The following is a 20993-nucleotide window of genomic DNA, read 5'->3' as shown; positions in this document are numbered from 1 at the left end:
TGTTCTGGAGGTCCGTTCTTAACCTGAAACATGAGGTACCACTTTAGCTGATGGGGCCTCCTGCTGTTGCTGCACCACTGCTGCACAATTTCTGTTCTTAACCTGAAGCAAAGTTCTTAACCTGAGGTACTATTTCTGGGTTAGCAGAGTGCATAACCTGAAGCATCTGTAACCTGAAGCATCTGTAACTCGAGGTACCACTGTACTCAGAAAAGGGAGAGAACTATTTGAGAAGTCTAGTGTAATACTTTGTGCCAGAACTGAGCCTTTGCATATGTTTTAAATACTGGCACACCTGGTAGAGCATGAGACTCTTAATCTCATGGTTATGGAGTTGAGCCCCACATTGGGCAAAAGATTCCTGCATTGCTGGGGGTTGGACTACATGACCCTGGTGGTTCCCTTCCAACTCTACAATTCTGTCATTCTATGAAAGGGCAATTATTCATTGCAAAACAATAAACCTTCACAATCTGTAAGCGCAACAAATCCTTGGGCTCCCAAGATGCTTTGCAGATCAGAGCTTAGTGTTTCTTGATAGACAGAAGCCCTGACTTCTCTCTTCCCCATATTTTTTTAGGGATCTGAGTGTCGGATTGTGTGGGACTAAGGAGATGTTAGCTCAGATCCTCGCTCACCGCAAAGCTCACTGAGTGACCTTGGGCCATTCGTTACTTCTCAACCTAGCCTACCTCTCAGGACTGTTGTAAAAATAAGAGGGAGCAGAACCATATAACCACCTTGAGCTCCTTCTAGGAAAAACAGGATATAGATGTGACAAATGTAGAAAGAGAAATTAAGGATTTTAAAATGGTATTTCACAAAGTTACATGGGGAGGGGGACAGCTTCCTGTCTGTAGGAGTTCATAGTCTAGCCTCTCCAAAGTTATCCATTCCCAGCCTTTGTAATCATCGGGGTGGAGGAAGAGTTTCAAAAAAATGTCAAATACAGTGGTACCTCGGGTTAAGAACTTAATTTGTTCTGGAGGTCCGTTCTTAACCTGAAACTGTTCTTAACCTGAGGTACCACTTTAGCTAATGGGGCCTCCCACTGCCGCCACGCCGCCAGAGCACGATTTCTGTTCTCATCCTGAAGCAAAGTTCTTAACCCAAGGTATTATTTCTGGGTTAGCAGAGTCTGTAACCTGAAGCGTCTGTAACCTGAAGCATCTGTAACCCGAGGTACCACTATACAGTGGTACCTCGGGTTAAGTACTTAATTCGTTCCGGAGGTCCGCACATAACCTGAAACTGTTCTTAACCTGAAGCACCACTTTAGCAAATGGGGCCTCCTGCTCCTGCCGCACTGCCGGAGCACGATTTCTGTTCTTATCGTGAAGCAAAGTTCTTAACCTGAAGCACTATTTCTGGCTTAGTGGAGTGTGTAACCTGAAGCATATGTAACCCGAGGTACCACTGTATTTTGAAATGCAGTCAGACATTGTAACAGAGCAAGCAGCAAAGGGTAGAGCATTGAGTTCTTTTAGTAGCTTTGGTTTCTGTTTTTATGTATAGACTTTATCCCGGAGTACACAAACTATCACACAGATACACTTTTAAGTCAATGTGTTGAGCTTCTGTTGAGGACCTGGCCAGCTACAATCCCCAAAGAGTAAGCTTGCCTTTTAAATAGCTGGACATGAACCAAATGAAGTGCAGCACATTGAGTAGTGCATGCCTATACGAACCTGCTCAGAATTGCAGCCTCCGGCCCCACTGAATTTAGTAGAGCTTCCTTCTGAGTGACATGTGTATTCAGCTCCTTCCCATTGAATTCAATGTGACTAAAAGGTGACAGTCAGTATATAGCAGGACGGACAGTCAATGGGATTCAACTGTCTATAGTGTGTGTGTGTGTGTGTGTGTGTGTGTCTCTACACATCAGTTGTATATAGCTACTGAAACCCTGCCAGTCAAGTATAGATTTGGGGCTTCTCCAGGCATCCTTCTTATTGACGATTTGTGCTTAGGATGGTATCAAGGTGGTTCTTACATTAAAAGGTAAAGGGACCCGTGACCATTAGGTCCAGTCATGACCGACTCTGGGGTTGCGGCGCTCATCTCGCTTTACTGGCCGAGGGAGCCGGTGTACAGCTTCCGGGTCATGTGGCCAGCATGACTAAGCCGCTTCTGGTGAACCAGAGCAGCGCACGGAAACGCCGTTTACCTTCCCGCCGGAGTGGTACCTATTTATCTACTTGCACTTTGATGTGCTTTCGAACTGCTAAGTGGGCAGGAGCAAGGACCAAGCAACGGGAGCTCACCCCGTCGCAGGGATTCGAACCGCCAACCTTCTGATCAGCAAGTCCTAGGCTCTGTGGTTTAACCCACAGTGCCACCCGCGTCCCAGTTCTTACATTATCACACTTTTAATACTGTCTGCACCTGTAAACGTTTTGCCACGGCCACACTGCTTTCAGTTCCAACCAGAGAGATGCCCTGTCATTTCCTGCTGATATTAAGCTAACTCTCTCATGCCGCAAATGTGCCTCCAGACAGCCAACATGTGATGGTAGCAGCATTGGGGAAGCACCACAGAACCACTAACAAAGCAGAATAAATCCGCCACATTACGTCGCAGAGCACACACTGAATAAATCCCCAGTTGGAGGGGGTCTCAATACTGAGCTGGGTGGCCGTGATCTTAGAATCGTCCAGTCAGAAGGGACCCTAAGGATCAGCCTTTCTTAACCTGTGGGTCCCCAGATGTTGTTGAACTACAACTCCCATCACCCCTAGCTAGCAAGGCCAGAACTCAGGGATGATGGGAGTTGTAGTCCAACAACATCTGGGGACCCACAGGTTAAGAACAGCTGATTCTAGTCCAATCCCCTTCAATGCAGGGATCTGCAGCTAAGGGGACTGAACCTGCAACATTGGCGTTATCAGCACCAGGCTCTAACCATCCAACAGAGCAGTGTTCACAATTTCCATAAGCTACTTCTTCGCCCAAACTTTTTCCCATTCGTCTTTCCACTAATTCTGACGCCTGTTCCTCAGCCACCAGGCCTGGAGCTCCTTCCAGCCTGCACAGCTATTCCCAGTCGCTGTCTCTCCTAGTTCAGCCTCTCTGGCTAGCTCATCCCAGTTTCCCCAGTCTCCTCCTCCCTTAAAGGTAAAGGGTAAAGGGACCCCTGACCATTAGGTCCAGTCGTGGCCTACTCTGGGGTTGCGGCGCTCATCTCACTTTACTGGGCAACGGAGCTTCCGGGTCATGTGGCCACCATGACTAAGCCGCTTCTGGCAAACCAGAGCAGCACATGGAAACGCCGTTTACCTTCCCACTGGAGTGGTACCTATTTATCTACTTGCACTCTGATTCGAACCGCTGACCTTCTGATCGGCAAGTCCTAGGCTCTGTGGTTTAACCCACAACGCCACCCGCGTCCCATACCGTGTCTCCTCCCTTAGACATCCTCATTAATCCTCTTCGACTTGCCCCTCTCTCCGCCCTCCTGTTAGTCTTCAAACTGTCCCCTTGCTCGCCCCCCCTGCCCCAGCCCCGGGAACCGATCTGTCTCCTCTGGAAGAAAACTCTATAATTCTCCATGTTATTATTATTGTGATGATTATGAGATATATTCTTCCTTTTGGACAATGTACTAGGCCAAAGTCATCATCTGGGGAGACACTGGCCATCCATCTTCCCTAAAGGGGAAACAAAGCGGCGGACAGAGGGTGGGGGGAGAAAGGAAAGAAGGTCCTTTCTTGAACCTCTCCAAATTTCTTTTCTATTTTGAGAAGAGGCGGCCACAATGGACTCCTTTATGAACCATAATGGTTATGTTTATGAAGCCGGCGATCCCAGTGTATGAAGGCAATTTTATGCCTAATTAGAAAATGATGCATCCCACAAAGGGAGACAAAGGGAACCTGGTATTTATCCCTGGCTGGCTAGGCTGCCCAGCCACCCCTTCCTGGGGGGGAATAATCCCCCCCTTTGTACACCTCCTTACGCCCACGGTGCTTCTCAGACCCTCCTTTTTCAACTTGATCATTTTCCTGGGGTCGCTTAGCAAAGCAGCTCAGTGTCACTGCAGATCCAATGCATTTTCAAGTCCTTCACATTTATTTCTTGGGGGGGGTGGCGGTAAGAGAAAGCCCCCCCCCCCGCCACTTCCTCCCAAATTCTATCCAAGGGAGACCTCACCTCTGGGAAGACTCCAATAACTGCCTAACTGCCCCCCCCCCCGTTTCCCCCGCTCGATTAAGGGATAATTTTTAATATATATGCAATAAATGTTCACTTTGTTAGATTGAATGACAGACAATAATATCGGCGGAGCATCCTCTCCATCCATTATGGGCAAATGAGGCTCGCCCAGGACATATTTGCTTTTGATTAATTTATTTGCAGGCTCGGCTTGATAAAGCAATAACTATTTGGTTAAACTTGACATTTGGTCTTTGGGGGGTTATCAGGCGAAATTCCCTCTGGTTCGTGCAGGGGGGGGGGAGAAGAGGAGGAGGGGAGGAGGAGGGAGGAGAAGATAATAAAGCTGTTTAAAAAGGGATTAATTATTAATTGCTTGCAATTAATTTCCCTCTTTCCCCCTCGCTGACAAACAGCACCCACCAGGATCCCAAGGTAGACAAGAGGACTATATCACATTTTATGTTGTTATGCCCAAACTACCATCAGCACCGCCATCATTGCAAAGAGAGGTCCCTGCCCCAAGAAGCTTGCAGCCAAGATGACCAAAGCTCTGACGCTCTTCCCCTTCCTAAATAGGACCGCCTACGCACCGCACATTTAAACCGCATGACACCCTCCCCCCAATAATCTTGGAAACTGTAGTTTACCCCTTACTTTCCCCCAGCACCCTTAACAAACTACAGTTCCCAGAATTCTCGGGAGAAGTAGTGTGCTTTGAATCTATGCCGTCTCCAGATTGTTTGGATGGCTATGGCTCTCAGGTTTCAGAGCGATCCTCCCCCAGGTTTTGATTGTATTATTATTATTATTATTATTATTATTATTATTATTATTATACCACCCTTAATCCTAAAATCTCAGGGTGGTTCATAGAATAAAATGCAGGGGGAAAACATGAAAATAAGTAAAACAAAACAGCAAAACAAGAATGCCCCCTTCCCAGAGACACATTTAAAAGGCTGTAGAATATTAAAAATTAATTTAAATTGGTGGAGAACCCCCCTGGACTATGGGGTCCCGTCATTCCTGGCCATTGGACGTACTACCTGGGGGGTGAGGTCAGGTTGGGGGTCCAGCAATAGTCTCTCCCTCCCTGGTTTGGAGTCCGGTTTCCTTTTTCACTAGTGATGTTTAAACCGTTTTTTTCGCGAGTGTAGGTGTCATTCCTCTTCTTTGCAATCATTTCGAATACATAAAGCCAGCATTGATTAGAAAGTGTATACATTCGATTTTCTTTTTGAAGCGATGCCTTGTTTTTCAGCAGCCATTAGCAACAGCATCGCAAGTGGAGCGGCCAAGCCTTAAAGGCGCAGCCGCAATGTACCCGATTTAAACCAGTTTGGCTGTATTAGGCGGGGTGCCAATGGGACTCTCGCGCACGACAGTGAAGTCACTTACAGACCATGTTTTCCGGAGGGTTTCCACTTCGAGCCAAGTGGACTAAGCCGGGTTAACGACCTGGAGGATCGCTCCCCCATCCTAAACAACAGAAAATCTATTACATATTTACCTCCACCCAGTGATTTTTTTTCTGAGGGGAGGCAGGGGGACGCGGACCCCTAAACATTTTGTGAATTTAAGTTTGGCCTCATTGAGGGGCAGTATTTCAATATGAGTAGGAAAATGAGAGCACTGTACCCCTAAATATTTGTTTAAAAAAGCACTGCCTCCACCTAACACGGTTTTAGAAACGGGGGGCGTGTCGCAACACAATTCTCGATGTACTGACTTTCAAAGGACCGCTTGCTTAGGATCGCCGCCCCAAGCTGCAAAGTTATACCCCTAAGGCGCAAATCTGTGGATACCGATGCCGAGGTATGTTCCAGCCAGGGGAAAGGTTTGCAATCTAAGTCTCAAAAAGATCAGGGGATGCTGCTCTGCCCTGTAGAGAAACCTTTCTCTAAGCACATGGTTCCCCTCCCGATCCTGAGAACTATAGTTTGCTCAGGGTGCTTGGAATTGTAGGTCCATGGGTTAAACTACGTCTTTGAGGGGACGTTTTGTGCTTTTAATTTACACAGGATGTGCTTTTTTCCATGTATGGTGTGGGTCTGCCCTCTATGTCTCTTAAAAAACCCTCGTCCGTTAACCCCACTTGGATTAACGATTTCATTGTAACAATTCTAGAGTTACCAAAACTTCACTACAGTACAGTGGTACCTCAGGTTAAGTACTTAATTCGTTCTGGAGGTCCATTGTTAACCTGAAACTGTTCTTAACCTGAAGCACCACTTTAGCTAATGGGGCCTCCTGCTGCCGCAGCGCCGCCGGAGCACGATTTCTGTTCTCATCCTGAAGCAAAATACTTAACCTGAAGCACTATTTCTGGGTTAGCGGAGTCTGTAACCTGAAGCGTATGTAACCCAAGGTACCACTGTATAGGCGTTTTTTGGAGGCTTGGTCAGCGGGGAGAGGCTGTGTGGTACGCGACGATTTCACCAAGGAACAAACGCTGCTGGAGAAGACCGTCATTACCATTTTGCCTTCCTTTACAATAGCAATAGCATCTCTGAAGGAAAATGAAGAAATGTGCCCATAGCTCTCCTTCTGCCAGCAATAAAATCCCTTCGCAGATTGATGATCCCCCACAGTTTTCCTTAATCGACCAACCTAATTTTCAGATGTATTGAAATTGGTGGTGATCTTTCCCTAAAACAAAGCGTTTCTTAAGAGCTGGGGGGAAATTTCGGGTTTATTTCTTTTCCGGTTAGGGGTCACTTTACTGCTTGTGTCTAAACCATTTTTGCTTCAAAATCCAAAAATAGTCAATGCCTCCGAGGTGCGCAGTGAGATCTCTCCGCGAAACAAAGAAGTTAAGAGAGGAATCTTGGGGGATCTCCGTAAACAAGAAATTAAGAGAGGAATCTTGGGGAGATGCGAAATGTTTGGAAGAAGAAAGCCTGCGAACGGTTACCTCTCTCTAGTCTAGAGAATCCGAAGTGACCTCGCTCGTGTTTATTATTCTCGAGCCATTCATTCGAATTCACAGCGCAATCCTGCACGGATCGAGAAGTAGGGAGCTCGACAGGGCTTAAGCCCAGGTAAAGGGGCGCAGGGGCGCATCCTATAGTTATGGATAAAAGAATCAACCCAGAAGAAACGCGTTCCTTTGTCGTGCGCTCCCATGCGCAAAGCAAAAGTCCTCTTTAGCATGCCTGCGCGCAATCCTACAACTTTGAAGTCGGCAGCACATTCAAAACACATGTCCCCTCTCAAAAAATTCGGGGAACTGCCGTTTTCTGAGCGTTGCTGAGAATTGCAAAGGGTGAAACTGCCGCAGAGCGAACAAATGCGCATGAAAGGTAGAGTACGTACCCAAGTTAATACCGTTTTAAGTACCCTGCGACCGGAGCTTCGAAAAGCCCCCCGCATAAACGTTCCTGGCCTGCGTGTTTCACACAAGCTCCCCCGAGGTTTTCACCTCCATGTTTCTTCTTGGAAGTGAACAACAACACCCCCCAGGCCGATTTCTATGGGGTTTCCAGACTAAGAATGAAGGAACAGCACCAAAAAGAAACGACAGAAGAAGCAAGGGAGATGATGGTCAGGGCTACTGAGACTTGCGATTTACAGTGTTTGTTTTTGTTTTTATTACGTATTTTGTTTTGTTTTTTATATGGCGATTTTATGTTGTAACCGCCCTGAGACCTTTGGGTATAGGGCGGTATCTATCTATCTATCTATCTATCTATCTATCTATCTTTGTTGTTGTTTAGTCGTGTCCGACTCTTCGTGACCCCATGGACCGGAGCAAGCCAGGCACTCCTGTCTTCCACTGCCTCCCGCAGTTTGGTCAAACTCATGCTGGTAGCTTCGACAACACTGTCCAATCATCTCGTCCTCTGTCATCCCCTTCTCCTTGTGCCCTCCATCAGGGTCTTTTCCAGGGAGTCTTCTCTTCTCATGAGGTGGCCAAAGTATTGGAGCCTCAGCTTCACGATCTGTCCTTCCAGTGAGCACTCAGGGCTGATTTCCTTCAGAATGGAGAGGTTTGATCTCCTTGCCGTCCATGGGACTCTCCAGAGTCTCCTCCAGCACCATAATTCAAAAGCATCCATTCTTCGGCAATCAGCCTTCTTTATGGTCCAGCTCTCACTTCCATACATCACTACTGGGAAAACCATGGCTTTAACTATACGGACCTTTGTTGGCAAGGTGATGCCTCTGCTTTTTAAGATGCTGTCTAGGTTTGTCATTGCTTTTCTCCCAAGAAGTAGGCGTCTTTTAATTTCGTGACTGCTATATATATATATGGAGGTCGCCACGTTGGCTAAGCTTGGGTTCGCTTGCAAAGATTTCGGGCCATGACTCTGGTTTCGCTATCGGGAGGTGGTGGACTCTCCTCCCTTGGGTGCTGGATGGCCATCTGTCATGGATGCTTTAGTGGAGATCCCGGTATTGCAGGAGTTGGACTAGATGACCGTGGATGTCCATTCCAATTATGTGATGCTATGATTCTACGCAGCCTGAGCTCTTTTCTACGGCGAGCTTTAGATGGCATTGAGTGTTTGCGGCATGCAGTTCAATCTTCCCTTCACTGGAGATATTAGTCGGGGAACACGTGTCCGCACACAGAGATATACGTCATGGTTATCTATATTCCCACGCGGGTGTGTCATTCCTTAGAAAGATGAAAGATGTAACCTTTCTGACCACTTCGTACAAAAGCAGCCTCCCGAGCATCCTTCACACGTGATGGTGTACACGGGTGTCCGGAAAACGTCACGTGTGAAATCAGTTACGCACACGTGATCTTTATTTCACGTTAACAGGGTGGCATTTAAATCGCCCCTCGGAGTGATGATGGCTCTTTTCTGAGCTAAGCACGCGGAGAGGTGGCTAGGAAAGCGGAATTTGGCTGAAAGCACAGGAAAAAAAGCTTTCTCAATTCAGCCTGCGGTGATGAATCGCTTTGGAGGAAAGGCGTTTCCCCGCGGCTGGCTTGGGGTTTTTTTGCTTCTGTCTTTGCTCCTCGCGATGAATGAAGGAGGCCGCAGGATGGATGGTCCAGAGTGTGTTAGATCTCCATCAAACTGTGAATCCCCTCCCTTGACTAATAATCTGTCACAACTTTACAGAACACACACTGAGAGCAAAGAGGAGCCTCTGCCCTGGAAAACGGCCTTCCCCTCCCTTGCCGAGGGGGCTTGATCCGGCCAAGGGGCGGCGGAGGGAAAACCGGGAGGAGGGAGACAAGGAGCGGACTCGTTCCCAGAAACTGCAGCGCATCCCGAAAAGGTGCCCAGAGGCCTTCTTGGATCCAAGAAGCGCCCGATCCCGCCAACCCCATTCAAAATCCAGTCATCACCTCACTAAAATAAAATAAAAATAAAATAAAATAAAATAAAATAGCGATTTTATGGTCCCTAAAAATATGCCCCAGCTTTTCGTCGGCTTAATAAAAGGTATTGCCCTGAGATCGATTTTGTTTTTGTTTTTCCCCGTTTCCCTTTTTCTTCGAGGCCAGCTACCTTTATTTTTTCTGCAGGATTTATTTGATGGGCATTTTTGCTCCTTTGACTCCGGGATCGTGACCATCCGCGCAGATTCGTTCCTCGATCTAGACTGGATGGGCTTAAAATCCAACGATTCCGGCTGCTTGGCTTGAACGGAATCAACCCAGACAATACACAAAAACGAAATGACCGAAATAAAATAAAATGCCAACCAATGCGCTGGCCAGAAATTAGTTTTTACACGACCCAATTCTTTTGCATGTAAGTTTAGGGAACTGAAGAGAAGCCGCAGTCTGTTTAAGGACCGCGATGGCTGGCAAGGGAATGCGATCCGGGAGGTTTTCCTCTGTTTGAACGGAAGAAATAAATCCAGTTTTCCGAAGAGGCTGGATTCAGAAACCTCTCTTCCGACGTCAGTACCAACAATCAGCCCGATCCTCAACTAGAAGGTTCCGCTGCAGCGCTGCGCTTGGCTATAAACCTCACTTGGGACTAGCTACTTGGAATCCTAGTTATTTCCGCGTAAACGCAGAGAGAACTCGCGCAACGGGCCGAAACGCAGATCGCCAAGCGCCTGGTGGAAACCCGCCTCCTAACAGCTGTTGACGTGGCATTTCGAGGAATTGTTTCGTTCAAGTCCCCTCTCCCGTGTTGAAATGAACGTGTGAAGCCAGAACGCGCGCAAGATCCGCGGGGACGCCTTCTGCGACTCAAAGGCGGCGGTAGGCCTGGTGGAAGGAAGATATTGCAGTCCATTCCAGTCAATGAGCAGCCTTCCTTCCTTAGGGGGGCGGGGAAGACTTAGGTTCACCCCAAAAGAAAGTTGCCAGAGTTGTTCGTCTGCCGGGAAATGCGCCGGCCCCGATCCAACAATACATTTGCACAATCCGAATGAGATTTTTAAAAACGGGACCTTTGCAACGGAGGATATTTCAATGAGACAAACGGACGGCATATAAATAATAAAATTATTATTGCAATTACTCGGAAGCAAGTTCAAGTAACGGTGCCGAAGAGGAGTGCAGCGTCGGAGTCACAACGCTTTAAAAAGCGTTTGCACGCTGCCTCGAATCTACAGGAAACTTTAATCGCTTTTTTTTTTTTTTTTACAGAGTGTGTGACCTGCACACGCTTCTCCAAAGTGGGGTTAATTTTTGGTTTATTTGTCTGCTCCTCGCAGACCCGCTATAGTGAATACCAAAAGACCAGCGCCCCGATGGATTTAATTTATTATATTTTGAATAAAAGCCGAGCCTTGCACGTTTTAATCCCGGATCCTCAATGGACTCCCCCGCCCATGAAACGGATGTAAACGTACTCAGATTCACTTTAAAATGCGGGCCAGTTAATATATTTTAAAATTTATTATTATTATGATTATTATTATTAATTAAAATCGGCAAACCACTGCGTCAAGGGGTTCTGTTCTAGCTTATCAAGAGAAACCCACGCTGCCAGAAAGGTTAGACTAGATTACTCTCTAGTCCCTTCCAACTCTCTAATTCTATGATTTTATAAAAGACCCGGGAAGCTGCGGGTCCTATCGCCTTGCAGTTCGTCTCCTTTAAAACAGCTTCTTTCTCCCTTTTCTTTTATATTCACCTTTCTCACCACCACACGCACACACAAAAAAACCCTTGTTCTTTTTTCGACTTGTTTGTTTTAGGAGTTTTCATCATTTTTTTTAAAGACGAAAATAAATCAGGTTCTGTTATGTATTTCACACGCACGCCCCACACGCCCGCCCGTTTGAACCCGGATTCCTCCTTTAGCGCCTTTGACTTCTCGTGTGAATGGCAGCCTTTTGTTTCCCTTTCACAGTCCCTTAGAGAAAGAAAAGTGGTGAAAATAAAAATTCTCCTTCAGATGCCCGGTCCCCGCTGACGGATCGGTTTCCGAAGGGGCCGGAAGCGAGAAAGCGAAAGTAGGCTCCACGGGGATCCGCGTTTCCTAAGCAGTTGCTCTAGTTTGAGTGGAAAATGCAGATCTCTTTCCTCTCATGGGGAAAGAGGTTTTTAAAAGAGCGAAGCGCCCAATTCTTCCATATGTCGGAGGTGAGGAGAGAATGCGCGGAAGAGAAGTTCAGCCAAAGGGATTTTTCAGGGAGCTTAAAATAAACGAATAAAGCCATGCGCGCGCTTCGCTATAATGCGCTTAGGATCTGGCCGCAGGAAGGCGAAAATAAAATAAAATAAAATAAAATAAAATAAAATAAAATAAAATAAAATAAAATAAAATAAAATAAAATCTAGGCCGGCATGTCTGCATTGTTAAAAAAAAAAAACCCAAAACCTTTTTCTTAAACACGGAGCCGGGTCAACTTCGGGGGGGGGGGGAGGGAGAGAAACACAGGGCGATCTGTCAGGAATTTCCCTCCCTAATGATCACGCCGCGTTTGTTTGCGGACGTAACAATCGGATGGAATGTCTTTTGTCTTTTGTCTGCGGGGGAGGCGGGAGTCTGGCCGCCGCTAACGCGCTTTGGTTATCCTTCGCTACCTCGCATTCCGCGGGGCAAAAAGTGGTGGAGGTACAATGGATCTCCGGACAATTTCCCTGGAAAACGAAACCTGCTGCCAACTCCCGCTTCAATTATCCTTGCAAACCCCTCTTTCAAAAATAACTAAGTAAGTAAGTAAGTAACTATCCAGGTCCCCTTCTATTCTCCCACACCCCCAGATTATTATTTTTTTACAAAATATCAAGCGGGCTGCCTATCCGTTACTGGGCTTTTTAGGGGAACGAATCTCTTTTCGGTTGCTCGGGATCTTGGTTATGGAATTTTAAAAGAGATCTAATTTTTTTTGGGGGGGAGACCCCTCCCTAAAGTACTGAACTCATCAGGTTGGATAGACTTGAGGCGGCTTGAAAAGATACAGGGTGTTTTTTTTGTTTTTAAAAAGCTCAGTGTCTCACATCGAATGTAACTGATCTGTAGAGAATACGACCTGAAAATACAGACCATGCACCTACTTTTGTAACCCCAGAAAATATTTAATAAATATTATGGTTGTTGTTATCTTAAAAAAAGAAAGCTCGCTGTTGCCAGTCGCTGGGAACTGGAAAGCTAAATTCCCCAAAGCACGACAGCTTACTCTTTAGCAAGCCCCGCCGACTCCCCTGAAACTAAAGGATCGCAGCCTTAAAAACTCTGGATCGCTGCAGCTTTGCGCCGATCAGAGGAGAGGGCAATGAATTCTAGTCTTGGCGCTGGGTGGGGTGCAGGGCAGAGAGATGGAGATGCGCATCATTTAGTCCCCTTTCCAGGGGGGAAAACAACCTCGAAGAGAAACCGCTCTAATTCTCCAAGGTATCGCCTTTTACTCTCTGCAGGGAAACAGCAACCACGACCCAAAGACCCGACAGCGGTTCCTGGCAGGATATCTGGAGATAACTTCTCCCGGAGCAGAGACAACATTTCTATTTTGACTGCGATAAGAGCAGAGGATGCGAGGAGGAGAAGACGACTACTTACATTTGAGGCGTGTGCCTGCCTGCCTTCCATCGCGCCCCGGCCTGCCTCCTGCGCTTATACATTTCTCCCCACAAACAAGTGGAAAATTTTGCATCCTACAGCACCATTTTATACATGATGAGCCGTCAGTAATAGGATTATTAAACAAAAACCGTCTCAGGCGCTGGCGTTAACCTTCTCTCTCTCTTTTTTTTAATGGCTAATTAGGTTTTGCACAGGAAAAAATTAGATTTAACATTTGCTTACATTGCCTGCATTTTCAGTGGATGCTACAATAATTTGGGGGGCCAGGGCTGGTAAAACAATTCGGAGAGATAATAAAAAAATTAACCGTTTTAACATATATTACAGGCTCCCTATCCTAGGATAAGGCAAAGAATATTTCCATGATCGAATATTTTATACCTAAAACTAATTATCTGGGGCTTCTGCCTTGATCAAGTCACAGCCCGGAAGAGAGGCGAGCGGTGCCCTCTAGCGGCTGAGCGGAGACATGCAGCAACCTGCAGGAGCAGGATCCGTTCTGCAAAATGTTCATAAGCAAATAACATGTAAAATGGACGTGAGTCTGATTATCGGCGCGCAGGAGTTGGAAAGCGATCGGAAACTCGGACGACCTGACTGTTATTCAAAATCGAGATGCGCTATAAATATAGAAATATACCATAAGAGTGCGAGGCTCTGGTACCAGTGGTTAGATCCTATAACAATACCACCTCCATTTTGATTTGTTGCAGGGGCGCCGCACGGAGCTAAATAGATGGGCAATTGTTGTCGAGAAGATCTTTGAGGTTCATAGGAAGGGAAAGGAAGCCCCACAAAAGCGGGTGGGTGGGTAGTTATAGGAAAATCTGAGAGAAATGGCATTTAATAAGGTGATCCTCTGAAGGTCTACTAAGAAGTAAGTCCCACTGAGCTCACCGGGATTTACTCTCAGGGAACTTTGTGCAGGAATGCAGCCTAAATGTAAATACTGGAGCAAACCAGAGCAACCGAACGTCTTTGAAACCACTAATAAAATTGCCATTTTTTCCCCTCTTCGGTGATTATTCTCTATCCCTCTCCACTTTTAAGCCCGTTGAAGCTATTGAAATCATGGAAATTTACGTTCAGGTATATATGATGTAAACCTGAGCTGAGAATAAGGTCACATTGACCGCTGTGGGATTTTCATCTGAATAAACACTACATTTGTAAGCTTGCTGCCCAATCTATTGTGTGCTTCCTCCGAAGTAAACCCAGTTGATTTTTAAGGGACTTCTTATTCCCACATCAGCGCGTATAGGATTGCAAGCACATACGATCTTTTCATTTGCTCGCGATTTTGCTCTATAGCTAGCTGTACACAAAGTGACGGTATAATTTCTCTGATCTGTAGAGAAAATGGAAAGAGATGAAAATTAGGATACAGGGTTTTATCATTTCCTTTCATCATCGGGCATGCGAGTAGATCAATACCACCTCTCAGAAAAGGCGGACGTCTGCTTTGGTATAAACACCAAATCCTACTGACATTCGTCCCAATTGCGCATTGATCCTCTTCAAGTCTTTGGCTGTTCCTTTGAGATCTGACCCGGATCTCCTTAAGAAGTCGCTATCCCCAACAACACATCTCCCTCTTTATGTGGGATGAAGGAATGGATCGATTAATCAGCGCGGGAGCCTCCCTTGATGCGATGCAGATTCAAAAGGCGCGTGTTTTAAATTCGATTTATAATCAGCGCTGAGCCCCAGATTTATTCTGTTCTGTCCATGGCGATAGTAGCAAGAAGCAAGGGTAACTAAGGAGCTATTTATTTCCCGAGCTGGGAAATGCCTCTTCAAGAAATGGAGGGCCACTAGCATTAGGTCCACATTTTTATTTTCTCTGCCCAAAAGTGATGAACTAAAAAATTGCAGTGGAAGCACAAATAAAGCATACAGTGGTACCTCGGGTTACATATGCTTCAGGTTACATACGCTTCAGGTTACAGACTCCACTAACCCAGAAATAGTACCTTGGGTTAAGAACTTTGCTTCATGATAAGAACAGAAATTGTGCTCCGGTGGCGTGGCAGCAGCAGGAGGCCCCATTAGATAAAGTGGTGCTTCAGGTTAAGAACAGTTTCTGGTTAAGTTTGGACCTCCTGAATGAATTAAGTACTTAACCTAAGGTACCACTGTATACCAATGGTGGAATCCAGCTGCCTTGTGTTTGCTTTTTTTTATTATTGTAAAATTTATAAATGGGACGTGGGTGATGCTGTGGGTTAAACCACAGAGCCTAGGACTTGCCGATCAGAAGGTTGGCGGTTCGAATCCCCGCGACAGGGTGAGCTCCCATTGCTCGGTCCCTGCTCCTGCCAACCTAGCAGTTCGAAAGCACCTCAAAGTGCAAGTAGATAAATAGGTACCACTCGGGCAGTAAGGTAAACGGCGTTTCCGTGTGCTGCTCTGGTTCGCCAGAAGTGGCTTAGTCATGCTGGCCACATGACCCGGAAGCTGTATGCCGGCTCCCTCGGCCAGTAAAGCAAGATGAGCGCCGCAACCCCAGAGTCGGCCACGACTGGACCTAATGGTCAGGGGTCCCTTTACCTTTACCTAACATTTCTAAGTCACATTTCTTCCAGGCAGCTCAAGGTGGCAAACATGGTTCTCTTCCCTCTCCATATTATCTTCCCATTGGGGTAGATTAGGCTGGGAGACAGTGACTGGTTTAAGCCCACCCAGTGAGCTGAGTTGGGGTTCAAACCATGCCCCTGGAGCAGAAACTGGGAGCCTGTGGCTCTCCAGATCCATGTGTCTCGAGGAACAATGGAGTGCGCGTCTGGGGGTGAAGTCAAACCGCTACATTAGCATCACTAAAGTGACCTCCCTCAGGGTGCAAACCTGGGCAGTGTGTATGGAGGTCCTGGGCTGCCCAGATGACAAGACCCCCCCCCCCCAGCCTCGCCAATGTGGTCCAAAGGAAAGCAGAACGATACGTTCGGCACCAACTTGGGCGCAGGAGTTGCCGGAAGGAGGCCTACAAAGTATCGTCCAACTGTCTTAGGGACTTCATTCCAGATTTGTGTAGGATGTACAGTGGTACCTCAGGTTACATATGCATCAGGTTACATACGCTTCAGGTTACAGACTCCGCTAACCCAGAAATAGCACCTCAGGTTAAGAACTTTGCTTCAGGATGAGAACAGAAATCGTGCTCCGGCGGCGCGGTGGCAGCAGGAGGCCCCATTAGCTAAAGTGGTGCTTCAGGTGAAGAACAGTTCCAGGTTAAGAACGGACCTCCGGAGCGAATTAAGTACTTAGCCCAAGTTATCACTGTACTCCTTAGCCTTTTCTTCTCCTAAATGTATCCCACAAGGTAGCAGAGGTTTAAGGTCAGAGTTTCTCTTCTCCTAGATGGGCTACCTTCCAAGGTTGATGAGCCCCATCTCCTGCCCCCTCTACAGCACGTGCAGAAACCGCCTTCCAAACAATTGGACCCACTATTGGTCTCATCTGCTCAATCCTTCGGATTTTGTCTTTGCTTGCAGGAGTCCCTAACTCATTGAAGGCTTGAGACCCTACCCTCACCAGATTGAGCCAACCAGTCAAAGCTGTTTCCTGGCGTGTGGCCGCTGTCACATGCTGACAGCTTCTAGGAGCCACAGGTGAGAGCTGAGTGCAGGGTGGGGACCAAAGGTGGACAAACTACCCCAGAAGGAGCAGGACAGGTCCCCCACTACCCCCCTCCTAACACCCCATACACCCGTTGGTGACTATGGCAGTCCAATAATATCTGGAGAGTCCAAGGTTGTCATCCATAACATCTGGAGGACCCTTGTGTATATGTCAATGGTCCATCATGCTCAATATTGTCATCAGGGACACCATCCGGACAGAGTTTGGGGCCACTCCTCATCAGCATAAGCAGGATGACCCTCAGGCACATGAGAGCTTCCCTGTCTTCTCGACCTGGCAGGGTCTCTCCAAGACCTCAAGCAGAGAGGCCTCTTGCCTTCATCTTCTACCTGCTCCTCTCAAGTGGCGATGCTCCTTAGCTGCCTTCCATCACATCTGCTCCTTAGCTGCCCTCCATCACATCTAATCTGCACACAGAACAATTATTTTTACCAGGAATATCTTCTCCTGAGTCCTGACTCTCCCACTGTCCCTTGGAGAGTCATACAGTCATACCTCGGGTTGAATGTGCTTCAGGTTGAGCGCTTTCAGGTTGCGCTCCGCGGCAACCCGGAAGTAATGGAGCATGTTACTTCTGGGTTTTGCTGCTCGCGCATGCGCAGATGCTCAAAATGACATAATGCGCGGAAGCGGCAAAACACGACCTGCACAGACGCACCATTGCGTCTTACGTTCTAGTCAGGATGTGAACGGGGCTCCGGAACAGATCCCATTCACATCCTGAGGTACCACTGTACTTCTGTGGCATTTTCTTTCATGCGCCAAACCATCGTTTCTTGAAAGTGAATCTGAATCATCTCCATGGGACTTCTTTCTGAGGAAGGGTACATAGAAATGTAGCCTCACCACTTTCAATAATAATAATAATAATAATAATAATAATAATAATGCAGTTAAAACCAAGGTGTGTGGGGGGGGTCAGGATGGGGGAAAGTGTCTTAATAGCTATGTTTTTGACTGCAATTGTAAAGTGTTTTTTAAGATGAGGACATTATTTTGCTAAACAACATGAACTGGGAACCCATTTTCAGGAGTGTCTGTTGTTAATTAATCATATCTTTAAATGGGAGGGAGGGAGAGACCAGGGTATGCTGGTGGTTGCGTCTAATGCAATTTCACCCCAAGGCTATAATTATCTTCTAGAGCTCATATCTCTGCAAAGCCATCCTGGATTCTTTATCTAATCAATCATTTCCTTCCTTCAACGAAGGGTGAAAATCTACAACTGCCAAGGGAAGCGGCATGTGCCAAGGGAACCGGGAGCTGCTCCCTTTACCTTGGAAGCTGACTTACACCAGGTTGTAGAGAGGCAGGGGAGGTGCCCGTGTAGTGTAGTGTTGGACTAGGACAGGGGTTGGCGAGGTTTACCTCGCCTGGGCCGGTTCACTCCAGCGGAGATTGCTCCCTGGGTTGGAGCACGTCTGTGCAGATGCAATTTTTGGCGTCTGTGCAGATGTGATTTCTGGTGCTGCGGAAGCAAGTCCCGGCTCCGCGCTGTGCCGGTTTAGCACAGCGCGCGGGGACTCACCAAGTGGGCGGCTCAGTTGGGGGGCAGCTTGTGGGCCGTTTAAACGACCCATGGACCGCAGGTTGCTGACCCCTGGACTAGGACCTAGGAGATAAAGGTAAAGGTAAAGGGACCCCTGACCATTAGGTCCAGTCGTGAATGACTCTGGGGTTGCGGCGCTCATCTCGCTTTATTGGCAGAGGGAGCCAGCGTACATCTTCCGGGTCATGTGGCCAGCATGACTAAGCCATTTCTGGTGAACCAGAGCAGCGCATGGAAACGCCGTTTACCTTCCTGCCAGAGTGGTACCTATTTATCTACTTGCACTTTGATGTGCTTTGGAACTGCTAGGTTGGCAGGAGCAGGGACCGAGCAACGGGAGCTCACCCCGTCGTGGGGATTTGAACCGCCGACCTTCTGATCGGCAAGTCCTAGGCTCTTGGTTTAGACCACAGTGCCACCCGCGCCCCTTCAGAACTCAGGAGACCAGGGTTCAAATCCCCACTCAGCCATGAAGCATGCTGAAGCCAGTCCCTCCCTCTCAGGCTAACCTACCTCACAGGGTTGTTGAAAGGATAAAATGGAGAGGGAGGAGAGCCATGTTCGCCACCTGGAGATACTTGGATAAAAGGTGTGATATAGCTGCATAGTCACAAGTGTGGATAGCAATGGCCGCTTTTCGTATGGGCTCTGTTTGCGATCAAGGGAGGGCCGCATGCACCCAGAGCTTTAGCTGCACAAATCAACGTCCGACCCCTTTGTGCTGCTTGTTCCTGGCCCTTTTCTTTCGGCGTTTCATCTCTTCTGGCAGAGGAGACATCAGCTTCAGCTTCACCTAGTCTAATTGACAGGCAGCTTTGTCCGTTTCTTCACACTTCCCCCCTCGCTTGTCTTCTTGGCCTTTTTCTGTCAGGGGTTTGACACTAACATCTGAACGTTTTCTTAAAGTTGCTTCCCCATCCCTTTTGTCTCCCTTGCAACCTCAAACAGCCACATCGGAATATTTGCGGAGCAGGCCGCCAATGCAGAAATGTAAGTTCCTGACCCGGCGTGGTGGAACAAGGGGAATAAATACGGAGAACAGATGCCATGGAAAACAGCGGCCTGTTAACTTGAGTGGCGATGCAGGTGCAAATTTCACCAGGTGCAGCTTTTCTTATCCTGCGGCACAACAAGTTGCACAGGCCAAAATTCATTCTTCAATACAACTATGAATGAAAACGGTCCTTTTCTTTCGTGTGCAGTTGTCCCATCAGGCAAAACTTTGGGGCTGCTGTCCAGGGTTCAGCTCAGAAGAATAAGTAGCAGAGCCCCCAAACATAGCTGGATTGGCACACTACGTTTTGAGGGAGGTGAAATAACACACATTAAATCAGAGGCCCGGATTTTTTGGGAGGGGAACAGTTAGGGCCAGAGATGCTAGCTTGAGAGGGCGATGGGGTGGGAGGGCAATATTGTGACGTCCTGACGCCGTGCATGAGCATCTCACCTCCCTCCCTAAGGAGGGCAGAAGCTTTCCAGGCTTTGGGATGGAGGCGCAAGACTTTAATACTTTAATACAGTCATGTTGTTGTTGTTTAGTCGTTTAGTCGTGTCCAACTCTTCGTGACCCCATGGACCAGAGCACGCCAGGCACACCTGTCTTTCACTGCCTCCCGCAGTTTTGTCAAACTCATGCTGGTAGCTTCGAGAACACTGTCCAACCATCTTGTCCTCTGTCGTCCCCTTCTCCTTGTGCCCTCCATCTTTCCCAACATCAGGGTCTTTTCCAGGGAGTCTTCTCTTCTCATGAGGTGGCCAAAGTATTGGAGTCTCAGCTTCAGGATCTGTCCTTCCAGGGAGCACTCAGGGCTGATTTCCTTAAGAATGGAGAGGTTTGATCTTCTTGCTGACCATGGGACTCTCAAGAGTCTCCTCCAGCACCAGAATTCAAAAGCATCCATTCTTCGGCGATCAGCCTTCTTGATGGTCCAGCTCTCACTTCCATACATCACTACTGGGAAAACCATAGCTTTAACTATACGGACCTTTGTTGGCAAGGTGATGTCTCTGCTTTTTAAGATGCTGTCTAGGATTGTCATTGCTCAGGTTAAATATGCTTCAGGCTGAGCGTTTTCAGGTTATGCTCCGCAGAGACCCGGAAGTAACGGAACGTGTTACTTCCGGGTTTCGCTGCTTGCGCAGGCGCAGGCGCTCAAAATGACGTCACGTGCATGCGCAGAAGTGGCAAAACGTGACCCGCTCATGCGCAGGTTGTATTCTACTCAGGATGCGAACACAGCTCCGGAACGGATCTCATTCGCATCCAGAGGTACCACTGCACTCTAATTTACCAGGAACATTTAGGAGACTAACCTAGTCCCCGAGTCCACTGACCGCAAGCCATTGATTAGCATCTAAAGTCTCTCGCCGTGTGTCTGAATGTTTGTGTTAAGACCATTAAGTCCTTAAAAAATAAATAAATGCATACCCTCCAACATTTCTCCGATGAAAATAGGGATGTTCCCATTCCATAATAATAACTTTACTATTTATACCCCACACATCTTATGGGGTTGCCTCAGCACTCTGGGCAGCTTCCAAAATATATAAAAACATAATAGAACATTTTAAAAAACCTTCCCTATACAGGGTTGCCTTCAGACAGCTTGGGAGTCGAATAACTCCATACAGTCCAGTATTTCTGCAATGAAAATAGGGATGTCCTAAGGAAAAGTGGGACATTTCGGGATCAAAT

The 20993-nt window shown here is 47.3% G+C and overlaps 1 long non-coding RNA gene across 1 annotated transcript; it reads left to right on the top strand.

Moving 5' to 3' along the window:
* The first annotated feature begins 12052 nt into the window (after positions 1 to 12052).
* LOC308485182 lies at positions 12053 to 13259 on the top strand. The gene is made up of 2 exons (XR_013990456.1): positions 12053 to 12238; positions 12945 to 13259. It is a non-coding gene; the product is annotated as an uncharacterized lncRNA (long non-coding RNA).
* Positions 13260 to 20993: the final 7734 nt, after the last annotated feature.

This window comes from Podarcis pityusensis (genome assembly GCF_964106645.2).
Source record: "Podarcis pityusensis genome assembly, chromosome: 9".
In the NCBI taxonomy this organism is placed as follows: Eukaryota; Metazoa; Chordata; class Lepidosauria; order Squamata; family Lacertidae; genus Podarcis; species Podarcis pityusensis.
This window is presented reverse-complemented; position numbering and strand designations above follow the sequence as displayed.